This window comes from Dendrobates tinctorius, unplaced genomic scaffold (genome assembly GCF_039654945.1).
Source record: "Dendrobates tinctorius isolate UK_male_01 unplaced genomic scaffold, ASM3965494v1 ptg000163l, whole genome shotgun sequence".
Taxonomy (NCBI): domain Eukaryota; kingdom Metazoa; phylum Chordata; class Amphibia; order Anura; family Dendrobatidae; genus Dendrobates; species Dendrobates tinctorius.
Genome location: NW_027361830.1, coordinates 11,213,279 through 11,226,723, shown reverse-complemented (window position 1 = coordinate 11,226,723; position 13,445 = coordinate 11,213,279). Strand labels below are relative to the sequence as shown.

General features: G+C 39.5%; 1 protein-coding gene across 2 annotated transcripts in view; it reads left to right on the top strand.

Moving 5' to 3' along the window:
- The first annotated feature begins 2,629 nt into the window (after positions 1–2,629).
- Positions 2,630–13,445, top strand: part of CDH20 (cadherin 20) — an 818,364-nt gene continuing 807,548 nt past the window's right edge. For both annotated transcript variants that reach the window (XM_073550198.1, XM_073550197.1), the window contains exon 1: positions 2,630–3,033. The gene's annotated coding sequence lies outside the window, so the exon portion shown is untranslated. The remainder of the gene's footprint in view (positions 3,034–13,445) is intronic.

Here is a 13,445-nt window from a genome sequence, read left to right as displayed (position 1 = left end):
TACTAAAATCATTTCTGGCACATGGCGTGGCACAGTCCCAACCGGGCAGCAGCGATGTTGCCACTTCTTCCCCGAGTCATCGAATCACCCCATTGTCAGAGTCATGACTGTTACGGGTGTCCCACAATGGTACTCACTCTTGCCCAAGGTTGATTAGTTGGTCATTATCAATATCCGGTTTGGCTTCTTCCCATTGTGGAACCTATAGATGAAATAGAAAAAGTGAATTTTAAGTAAAACTGAAAAAAAATTCTATTACAACTCTGATGAAAGACTACTTACACCCCATCTTTCCTCCTGAGACACATGGGCCCGACGATCCCGTGAAGCATCATTTCCACTTGACTGCTGCTGCTCTTCATAACTGGAAAGTACCTATAAAGAAATTATATAATTTAACACATGTGTAGTATTGCCAGTCAATACATACAAATCAGTGTAGCAAATATGATTACATAAGCAGTGTCTTGTCCACCCTGGGAAGCAGTCACTTCTTCACTTAAGGACATGTTTGAAGAGCAGGCAGCAGACAAGTGAAACACTACAGAAAAGAACAGATGAAAAATTAAACTTGTTAAGATACAAACACATTGTAGACAAAAAACTCCATGGACACCAATGCTTACATTACAGGTAGTAGTACAACAGCACAGCAGTAAGCACAGGCCAGGGACAGACAGCAGCACCAGGAGACAACCGCAGCACCAGGAAACAACTGCAGCACAAGAAGAATCAACCAGTCTACAAGGAAAAGAAAAAGCAGTGAGAGTTAAAGACATTTTCAAAGCTTCTATACTTACATTGACAGTGTGGTCCTCACCAGGACAGAAAGCAGCACCAGGAGACAACCGCAGCACCAGGAGACAACCGCTGCACCAAGAGACAACCGCAGCACCAGGAGAGTCGACCAGTCTACAAGGAACAGAAAAAGCATTGAGAGTGACAGATATTTTCAAAGTTTCTACACTTACATAGACAGTGTTGTCCTCACCAGGACTGAAAGCAGCACCAGGAGACAACCGCAGCACCAGGAGACAACCGCAGCACCAGGAGAGTCGACAAGTTTAGAAGTAACGAAAAAAAAAAATATTGGTACAAAGTACAAACTGCAGTGAGAGAGACATACATTTTCAAAGTCAGTCTTGTGCTATCGTCCAGAGTCCAGAGAGTTATGGCCTTGCAGTATCCACACTTCCTTTTATACAGCTGGCAATTAGCAGGTGGTGAAATCACTTCCAGGACCAACTCATTAGAAGTACGTATGCATATCAAATGCATATGCGTATGCATGTCCTTGCATACCAATGAGTTCCCATAGACAGTAATGCGATGTTTTGACGCACTCATCCGCATGCGCATGACTGCGCATATTTCACAGATTTTTGCCGCTTCAAAAAATGCAACATGTTGCGTTCGCCGGACCTCGCTGCACACCGCATGCGAACTGATGCAAAAACATGTCCCTGCGTACACCATGTTAAAGATAGGTAGGCAAGATGCATGCGGATCTCTGCGGATCAAATGCTGTGCACAGATACGCAAATGTGAAACCAGCCTTAGTTCTTGCTTCCTCTTTCGTCTTTGTTCACAGTTAACCTTTGCTCATGGTGTCCTTATATCTATTGTGCACCAATAAGATTATAATGTGGTTAGAACAGCTATAGAATTTACAGATATTGATTGTGTGCCAGGATTATTGATAGTATACATCTGACACCTTCATTGCTACAGTCATAGTGAGCTACTTACAGCATATATTGATTTAAGAGTGTTTTAGTTATGTCTTTCTGCCATGATTAGGTATTTAAAAAATAATTGTGGATTTAATACATTTTAATTTAAGTGATGGTCAATCCCAAGATTAATAAAATTATCCAAAATGGCATTTTTAACCTGGAAAAAAAACTCTCAAAAGTGATAACCACTAGGTGTCTCCCTTTTGTCTTACTTGCTGTCAACTGCCTGTTGAAACCTGGAATCCAACTCTACAAGCAAAGATCTGATGAAGAACACTGAAAGTGCTGGAGGGTCTTTGTCCTGTTCTACTATCTGTGAATTAGACAAAACAGAGTGTTATTCTTTCAGTTTTATTGCCCGCAAGCCTCTGGATAGTAACAGGTACAAAACAGGCTGGAAAGAGAGGGGGATGTTCTAGCCTCTATAGTGCTGACAGAATGTTGGTGAAAATAAAGCATTTAATTAAAGAGAGTGAATGGAAAGTTACATTAGATTTGGGGTAGTGCCTGTGTATATTAGATTAGTATGCAGTTTTGCTTATATTTTAGCTTCCGTTGAATTGACAAGCGAATTTAGCAAATTGTTTACTTTTGTAAATCACCAATCTCTGACATCTATTGACTGCTACTGATCATATGCTGTGCATGTTTGCATGCAGTCATTGCCTTAATCATGGAAATGTCGTGTTACAAATCAAAGTGATTCTGGAAGAAGGGAGGGCAGCTGCTTATTTTTGGAAGAGGCTGATTTGAATAGTTGGCTTTTTACTGTACCAGGCAGCTGCCTTTACCAATCAGAATGATGGGAACTGAATGCTTAAAGCTTTTGGGGATCTCTCTGGAGGAGTCCAATGAAAACTGCAGGGACTGAGCCACAGGGTGCCAAGTGGACACTAATTACTTCCATCTGGTGCAGTTCCAGCCATCTCCTGAGAAGGAAGGAGTGCAGCTCTTGGCACCAATTGGCTAATTCAATTTACTTCAGCAGCATTAACCTCTGTCAGAATATTCATGAGCAGGAGAATGAGAAGCTGTGGCACAAGCAAACAGAATCCACTTAGAGAGAAAGAGCCTGATGTGAGAGAGCAAGGTTCCTGCAAGCTCCACAGCTCCTGTCACTGAGCACTTAGAGATCACACACAGCCACAGGGAGGACTGGAAGGAGCCTGGAGGAGTGCAGGCAGCCGGGGAAGGCTGCACATGTGTGGCTAAGGACGAGCTGAGCAACAAGGGAGAGCCTTGGATCTTTGGGCATCTGAGACGGAAGGAGAAGGGCTGCAGGAGAGACACAAAGCAGGTAAGGAAGTTTCATGCTGTACCTAGGAGCTTTATGCAATGAAGCACTGTAGCCATATGGGATTAGAAGACAGACAATTATATGATTTGCTAGACTGGACTTTATTGCAAGCAGGTGAGAATCATTATTCTGGACGATCTATAGCAGGATCGTGTACGACCGTTACAGCTGTGCGCACCGTTCAGCACTCTGGACAGCTCCCGGCTCACTGTATCTCCCAGGACCAGGGCTGTTTTTCCCAAACTCTGCTGACTCCAACTTTTTTTTTTAATCAACTCAGATAAGTTCCTAAAACTTTCCGATGAACTTGAAACGTGTCTTCTTCTCCATTATGCAGAAGGGGACAGCTCGACCTTATCTGTTCTTCATCTCACATTATCTTTTAGTCCTGGACTTAGTAACTTTTTCTTCTCTGCAGAGAAATAGGGGGGGGAGAGATATCCAGGTCACCTTGCACCCAAGAGACTGCTATTAAATGCAGAAGATCTCTGATTAGGTTCTACGCCTAGCAAAGGGGAGAAGGGAAATTGTCTGCTAGAGGGAAAAAAAATGCAATTCACTTGTTAGGAAGCAGTTATCAGACTTGTGCCATGCAGTGATAGAGAGGACAATTGGACTTTTTAGCCATTAAAATATTTTTTTGCTCCGCCGAGAGAGTCGAAGCACATTATTGGCATTGAAAGACTGGGATGCTTACAAAATGCAGGCAGCTGATTCTGGTGGAAGCCAAGGGGGCCAGTGAGGCAAGCTCTGCCAAAGCAGGCTGGAAACCCAAAAGAAAGATTTCATTGTATGCGGGCTGGCTGGAATAATTATAGGCTTAATTGTTCATTCTGATTGGAGATTCTGTCATCATAACTGGTGTGTGTGTGTGAAGTAATGCAGAAATTAATGGTGCTGGATAGCAGGGAGAAAATGACAATCATTCCTGACTTTTAGTGGGTTTTTTATATATATATATATATATATATATATATATATATATATATATATATATATACAGGCGGTTTATTGTATTAACATATATGTCCATTATACTATTTACCCAGGGTCAATAAACAACATCGCAATTGTGAAATATTGCAAGTGCCACATTGTCACCCCAAGCGGAAGGTTTATTGATGTCCGACCACAGACTGTGCACTATGTATTTTTCACCTATGTTAGAATATATATATTTTACAAGGAGAGATCTCAGCTGTATATATATGATTTTTGCAGTGTGTCTGCTGGCTGATTCTACTGCTGTAAACTTCAGGGAGATTAACTGCTAAGTAAGGTTCTGGGTATTGAGCTTTGATTCCAAATGCTAATATTCCTCCATAGGAAGTAATTTCCTGTGTCCCTGTAATTCACATATTGTTGCAGTATTTTATGCGGTGATTAAAAGAATAGGTGCTAATGCTTAGGATCAGGAAAAGCTTGAAGAATTCAGGAACTGTGCAATCCTTGCCTTTTTAAATCACCTAAGTATTTTCTGCCATTCAGGTATATATATATATATACTTCAAGGAGTTGTCGACTCGGGAATATCTTTTAAAAACACACATCATTCTTCTTCCGCATGTCCAATCATGAGCCACCGCTGCTGCACCAGTCTTTGTTGAATCCATACAGTGTTGACATCACTACAGGACCACATGTGACCCTTCAGTTACTCACTTAGCTCAGTGACTGTTGCCATCTTTATCTCTTCTGTCTGTATCCTTCGCCTGGGATATAATAAAGGAATAACTTTTTATCCACGTTTTTTCGCATTTTACATGCATATCTCCAGAGTCGCTGAGCCAGTTGACTGTCTGCAGCGGTCACGTGCAGTGGAGTTGTGATATCATTGATGTAGCCTGTCAACAAAGACTGAAGCAGCAGCAAAGACGTAGTACTAGATCTGGAGTAGATCAATATTGGTGGGATGGTTATTTTTAAGTTTACCAACCTATGCTAAAGCATACATTATCAATCATCCCCTTCACGACAAAAAAAGAGTAAAAAGAGGAGGAAGAAAATGTTTTTGTTTTTTTTGCATTATCTCGGACAGATATCTTCATGTGAACATATATAATACATGTAAGGATGGCTCATATGGGCTTTCACACACAAGAGAAAATGTGATTTCTTGCTCTGAGTTGCTACATTTTATGGACTTCAAAATTCTCATTTTGAATATCATTTGAAATAGAATATTCTTATATGATCATCCATCTCAACTGAAGTCTATGGTTAAAACTTTGTGGAGACCAGCTGTAATACATACCTACGGTATATACAAATACGTTAGGACATTAGTTCATCATTTTGCAATATATGAATGATTATACTAGAATGTCATTGGGAATCATTAAGGTCCGTGGCTATTATTAGTACCTGATTTGGTGAAGGTTTCAGATAGTCCCATTTTCCGATTTCTGAAATCTGTGTTCATGCTTGTGCTGTTTCATTTCCGTCAGTTTTCTTATGCATGGGGGTAAGTTAAATAGGTCACAGTGCATCTGTATGGATCATGATGGATTTACAAAATGGATATTAAAGGCTCATGATAGATTAGCCGATCATAATAGTTTTTATGCCTCGCATCCTAAAAAAGAAAGCTATGATGCCAGTGTAAGAAATCTGATGTCCAAGAATATGCTGTTCTTGAACTCTTGAAGGTTCTAAACACTGCTAAATATATACAGCACATAAATTGTTAAACACATGAATTTTTTATTATGCAATCAGTTTTGAGATATTTAATGGTAATAAGCTAAACCATCATTCTAAATAGATATCTTTAAAGACAAAACAGGTAATACAGCAGCTCAGTGTGGTAATCAATTACTCTGTATGTCATGCCTCCTCAACCGAAATCAATTTCTTATGAAATCCTCAATCTGCATACATCACAGCACATTTCTTTGTCAGTGTAGAAAAAGCTAACACAAATAACACATTTTAATTTATTCCCCACTTTCGATGTGGACACAATGACTGTGTAGTACTACATATTTCCTCTGGGGTATGGATCTACTCACTATGTAGATGACCCTTCATTTCTTGTGGAAAAAAAAGGTATTAACATCAATTTAAACTTTGTAAATTATCTCTGCTTTTCTGGTAAGATTATCTCGGAAATGCAGTGACCATTGTAACTGACCAACATTTATGTGGTTACCACCATGCACATGCCTTCTTCTACCCTTAAGACTTGTTGAGAATTGCCCCATGTAGGAGAAAAAATCCAACCCAAACATCAGCTCATCCCCATGAGTCCAGCATCTCTACACTCTTGAGATCAGCTGTTATCACCACAAGAAGCCATGGGCAACCACATTTCTTCACAAGGGTGGCCATGTAGCATTACATGACAACAGTTAAATGTATGGCTTTTCATGTACTCAATTGACACTTCAGACTCACTGTCCTGGCCCATAGATGAGAGTTGAAACCGTAAGAACCTTCTATAACATCCATGCTTAGTAAGGCATGTGGACATGGATTACAACAGTAAAATAATTGCATTAAAATTTCTTCTGGTGCCATGGTTATCAAAATATGTACATTATCATGGACAAGCTCAAAAATACCAAGCTATCAGAGTAGTACAACTGAGAGAAAAACTTAGAAATTATAAAGAATCACACACTAAGCCATGACAACTAAAATCATACAATAACAAATGTTGAATTAATAGAAATGTATATCTACAAAAACTGAAAAAAGTCAACTATTATATTACAGGTACATGGAAAGTCAAATAACCTCTTAAATTCGCTGAAAATGTTTTATATCATAAGTCATTAAAGAAGCCCTCCTCCGATCATAGTTTTTTTACCTCTTAATATATTGCAGTTCTCATATTATATAGCTCTGTTTACTGACAATTGCTCTTATTGTCTTTCTACAAAGATAATTATTCTGATTTCCATTAGGTCTATGACATCATGTGTTTAAGAACTAAGTAAATTGAATCTCTGTGTAGAAACAGGAAGTAAGTTTTCCCTGTATGAGTCATGAGTCACTGCATAAGTCCCTGGCAGGGGGAGGAGAAAGAAGCAGATGGGTCAGGAGGTGAAGAGAGGAATGATTTATGCAGAGGAAAGAGACGTCCTGTGTCTACATACAGCAGAGAAAAGAGAAGCATTAGCTGGGTAGAAAGGCAAAATGAGCAATTGTAAGAACACAGTGCTATTTAATAGGATTACAGCAATATATAAAGATGATACAAACTTTCTCTGGGGTGTTTGTTTAGGACCAAGTCCTAATTCAATAAGATTGCTGGTTGCTCTAGGAACCAAAAAAATGTAACCACTTTGGTCTCCGGGTATCCCTTTGAAGTAGGGGAGAGGATGATAAAATCCTTTTCTCCAAGTGATGCGTTAGGGTATAATTGGTGTTCTGCTCTACATTTTATTGGCTGCATTGTATTTTCAGCTATTAAATGTCAGAGTTTGAACCCTGGAAGCACACAACAAATTTATTGGGAGCTGGTGGATTATAAAATATAAAGTATATTGCAAACATACAGTATATAAAATATCAGATTAAAAATGAACAGCATATGTTATATATGTAGCATCACCTATGAATTCATGAGTATATATACATATATATATATATACAGTCATATGTAAAAGTTTGGGCACCCCTATTAATGTTAACCTTTTTTCTTTATAACAATTTTGGTTTTTGCAACAGGTATTTCAGTTTCATATATCTAATAACTGATGGACTCAGTTATATTTCTGGATTCAAATGAGGTTTATTGTACTAACAGAAAATGTGCAATCTGCATTTAAACAAAATTTGACCGGTGCAAAAGTATGGGCACCCTTATCATTTTCTTGATTTGAACACTCCTAACTACTTTTTACTGACTTCCTGAAGCACTAAATTGGTTTTGTAACCTCATTGAGCTTTGAACTTCATAGCCAGGTGTATCAAATCATGAGAAAAGGTATTTAAAGTGGCCACTTGCAAGTAGTTCTCCTATTTGATTCTCCTATGAAGAGTGGCATCATGGGCTCCTCAAAACAACTCTCAAATGATCTGAAAACAAAGATTATTCAACATAGCTTTTCAGGGGAAGGATACAAAAAGTTGTCTCAGAGATTTAACCAGTCAGTTTCCACTGTGAGGAACATAGTAAGCAAATGGAAGAACACAGGTACAGTTCTTGTTAAGCCCAGAAGTGGCAGGCCAAGAAAAATATCAGAAAGGCAGAGAAGAAGAATGGTGAGAACAGTCAAGGACAATCCACAGACCACCTCCAAAGACCTGCAGCGTCACCTTGCTGCAGATGGTGTCACTGTGCATCGGTCAACAATACAGCGCACTTTGCACAAGGAGAAGCTGTATGGGAGAGTGATGCGAAGCCGTTTGTGCAAGCACGCCACAAACAGAGTCGCCTGAGGTATGCAAAAGCACATTTGGACAAGCCAGTTACATTTTGAAAGAAGGTCCTGTGGACTGATGAAACAAAGATTGAGTTGTTTGGTCATACAAAAAGGCGTTATGCATGCGCTGTATTGTTGACCGATGCACAGTGACACCATCTGCAGCAAGATGATGCTGCAGGTCTTTGGAGGTGGTCTGTGGATTGTCCTTGACTGTTCTCACCATTCTTCTTCTCTGCCTTTCTGATATTTTTCTTGGCCTGCCACTTCTGGGCTTAACAAGAACTGTACCTGTGTTCTTCCATTTCCTTACTATGTTCCTCACAGTGGAAACTGACAGGTTAAATCTCTGAGACAACTTTTTGTATCCTTCCCCTGAAAAGCTATGTTGAATAATCTTTGTTTTCAGATCATTTGAGAGTTGTTTTGAGGAGCCCATGATGCCACTCTTCATAGGAGAATCAAATAGGAGAACTACTTGCAAGTGGCCACTTTAAATACCTTTTCTCATGATTTGATACACCTGGCTATGAAGTTCAAAGCTCAATGAGGTTACAAAACCAATTTAGTGCTTCAGGAAGTCAGTAAAAAGTAGTTAGGAGTGTTCAAATCAAGAAAATGATAAGGGTGCCCATACTTTTGCACCGGTCAAATTTTGTTTAAATGCAGATTGCACATTTTCTGTTAGTACAATAAACCTCATTTGAATCCAGAAATATAACTGAGTCCATCAGTTATTAGATATATGAAACTGAAATACCTGTTGCAAAAACCAAAATTGTTATAAAGAAAAAAGGTTAACATTAATAGGGGTGCCCAAACTTTTACATATGACTGTACATAAAGTAAATATAGTAAAAACATTTTCTCATTATCAATTGTACAAAAATATTTGCATGTCAGTGCAAAACTATATTAATGCACTCAAATGTAATATACTGTAAACAATTTGTGATCTCACATTAATAAAATATGATGAAGGCATTAATGGTCATGATGTCAAAAGCTATACCTGTAACAAAAGCTAAACCAATGAAAAGAAAAGAAATGTAGAGCAGGAAATGTACATGTTGAGTAGATTTTTTAAATGTTTTTTTTTTTCAAGTAAAAACATAATATAAAAAAGTCAGAAAAAAGTATGCGGCACTTACTATGGCAGCTTGTATGAAAAGTTCTTTATTTCATGACTTTCATCTTAGAGGGTAAGGTGAAGAGGGGCGCATCCTCTGTCCTCTCTCCCCTCATCCCTTTGCACCTTACCATCTGAGATGAAAGTCATGAAATAAAGGACTTTTCATACAAGTTGCCATGGCGAGTGCCGCACACTTTTTTCTGAATTATTTATATCTACATGTTGATATATGCTGAGCACCTCCATATTGGACATATTTATGCTGATAAAGGCTCTATAATCTGTGTCAACTCCTCCGTACAAAGGATTACATGTTTTTACACTGGTGCCGCTATTCACTTTCTTCTGTGACTTAAAAACATAATATACCTGGCTTCTCTCTGCTCTAATCCTGGTTTCATGATCTTCTTTATTTGGAAATACTAAATGATTGTATCCAGGAAAATATGCATTCTCAATACAGCGAACAGTATGGTATAAGCCTGAAGAAGACCTCAGCATAAGGAGAAACATGTAATTCTACACCTTAATGAGAATTGCAATGAAAAAAAAATTATTTTCAATGCAACATTTATGTTGGAGCATTTACTGACGAATTACAGATCTCACTGGTTTATCAGCATCAGTCCAAAGTGGGTCCTGTTGGTGGCACTGAGAGTGCATATTCTCAGGTTTTATATGCTTATTGTTATTGGTGGATATAGGCATAAGACAAACTTTTTGAGGGATGTTAGGTGGGACCCTCACAATCCAACAGCTGATTTGCCAGTTGTGAATGGATCATCATTTGGTGCACAAGGCTGAAAGTTACCGTCCTTCTTATGTGAAAGTACATCACCCATCCCTACTTCAACCATAGAAGGCAAATCAATATTGGTTTGACTGAGGACAAGCGCTTTTTAAAAGGCTAACTTGAGAGCAGCAAAAGCATCAGCAGCCTTTGAAGACCAAGAGGTAAAGTCAGCACCTTTCTTAGTCACCTTGAAGAACATGTATAAGGTTATATGCCCTTCTCAGATCCAGTTTAGAAAACCTCTTGGCCCTTGCTAGTTGATTAAACAGATCTGCAATAAGAGGTAACAGGCATGGGTCACATACAGTAATTTCATAAATCTCTTTAAAATCCAAACAAGAATGCAAACTTACAGTTGTGGCCAAAAGTATTTACACCCCTGCAATTCTGTCAGATAATACTCAGTTTCTTCCTGAAAATGATTGCAAACACAAATTCTTTGGTATTATTATCTTCATTTAATTTGTCTTAAGTGAAAAAACACAAAAAGAATTGTCCTAAAGCCAAATTGGATATAATTCCACACCAAACATAAAAAAGAGGGTGGACAAAAGTATTGGCACTGTTTGAAAAATCATGTGATGCTTCTCTAATTTGTGTAATTAACAGCACCTGTAACTTACCTGTGGCACCTAACAGGTGTTGGCAATAACTAAATCACACTTGCAGCCAGTTGACATGGATTAAAGTTGACTCAACCTCTGTCCTGTGTCCTTGTGTGTACCACATTGAGCATGGAGAAAAGAAAGAAGACCAAAGAACTGTCTGAGGACTTGAGAAACCAAATTATGAGGAAGCATGAGCAATCTCAAGGCTACAAGTCCATCTCCAAAGACCTGAATGTTCCTGTGTCTACAGTGCGCAGTGTCATAAAGACGTTTAAAGCCCATGGCACTGTGGCTAACCTCCCTAGATGTGGACGGAAAAGAAAAATTGACAAGAGATTTCAACGCAAGATTGTGCGGATGTTGGATAAAGAACCTCGACTAACATCCAAACAAATTCAAGCTGCCCTGCAGTCCGAGGGTACAACAGTGTCAACCCGTACTATCCGTCGGCGTGTGAATGAAAAGAGACTGTATGGTAGGAGACCCAGGAAGACCCCACTTCTTACCCAGAGACATAAAAAAGCCAGGCTGGAGTTTGCCAAAACTTACCTGTAAAAGCCTAAAACATTTTAGAAGAATGTTCTCTGGTCAGATGAGACAAAAGTAGAGTGTTATGATTGAGTCACCGTAGGAGGCAAAAACAGAAATGCTAGCTAGTCCTGAAAACCAGAGAAGTTGGCAACTATCAGATTGCAGACCCTTGAACCTATCAACACAACTAGCAGTAGCCGTGGGGGGTTCCTACGATGACCTAGACCCCTCGATCACAGCCGGAGAGATACATAGGCCTAAAGAAGGAAAGGGGAAATCTAACTGCCCCAAAGCAGACCCCAAAGTAATAGGCAGCCCCCCACATATAATGACGGTGAAGCAAGATGAAAACACTTACACAGACAGAAAGATAGGCAGAGCAAAGACGGGGCCCAAAAACTACCTAGATAGGAACGGATAGGAAGGCTGCTGTCTGCAATCTGCCAAAACCCTATCAGAGACAAAAGCCAACAAGCTGATATAAAAATGGCCCTGAAGCAACTAAGCTTCAAAAACTAAATCAGCACTCAGGTACTTTCAGAAGACAGAGCTCTAGGAACACTGCACACTCCAGCAGGGAGTGGCAGAATCCAAAAAGCAAGAAAAAACAAAAACATCTTAGATGCAAAAGGCAAAACAGAAAACTTAGCTTTAGGAGAGCAGGAATCAGACTGGTGTCCAAGAGTCCACAGAGAAATCACCCGCAGGCCAGAAAGGGCGTAGGCTGCCTTAAATCCAGTCAGTGACTCCACTCAGCCAATCGTCTTCATTAGTCCCAGGTGCCTGATAATCAGGCTCACTACCTTCCTTCACTAGAATAGGGAGTTCACCAGGCCTCAGTGACGGAGGGGAAAATGAACTCACAACAGTAGAGCTTTTTGGGCAAAGGCATCAACATAGAGTTTACAGGAGAAAAAAGAGGCATTCAAAGAAAAGAACACGGTCCCTACAGTCAAACATGGTGGAGGTTCCCTGATGTTTTGGGGTTGCTTTGCTGCCTCTGGCACTGGACTGCTTGACCATGTGCATGGCCTTATGAAGTCTGAAGACTACCAACAAATTTTGCAGCATAATGTAGGGCCCAGTGTGAGAAAGCTGGGTCTCCCTCAGAGGTCATGGGTCTTCCAGCAGGACAATGACCCAAAACACACTTCAAAAAGCACTAGAAAATGGTTTGAGACAAAGCACTGGAGACTTCTAAGGTGGCCAGCAATGAGTCCAGACCTGAATCCCGTAGAACACCTGTGGAGAGATCTAAAAATGGCAGTTTGGAGAAGGCACCCTTCTAATATCAAGGACCTGGAGCAGTTTGCCAAAGAAGAATGGTCTAAAATTCCAGCAGAGCATTGTAAGAAACTCATTGATGGTTACAGGAAGCGGTTGGTCGCAGTTATTTGGACTAAAGGTTGTGCAACCAAGTATTAGGCTGAGGGTGCCAATACTTTTGTCTGTCCCATTTTTGCAGTTTTGTGTGAAATGATCAATGTTTTGCTTTCTGCTTCATTCTCTTTTGTGTTTTTTCATTTAAGACAAATTAAATGAAGATAATAATACCAAATAATTTGTGTTTGCAATCATTTTCAGCAATAAACTGAGTATTATCTGACAGAATTGCAGGGGTGTCAATACTTTTGGCCACAACTGTACATCTTTTTTCTTAAAAAAAAAAATCCTATGGTGACTGGTGAGGTGGAAGTCTTGGAGAGACTCTTTTGAATTTACTCTTTCAAGGCATCTATTTCCAGAAGAGAGGGATTAAACAGACAAGATGTAGGAAATTTGGCCCCTCTCAGAAAAAACATCCTCAAAATCTTGAATAAAATCTGGAAGAAGAGATCTCATGGATGCTAGAAATTTAGACAAACAATTGGAAAAAAAATATTCCTTCAAGACTTAACCTCGCGCCTCTCCCAATTGATAGATGGATTTTGTTTCACCAACTAGGGCATAGCCAACACAACTTTAGCTGGTAATAA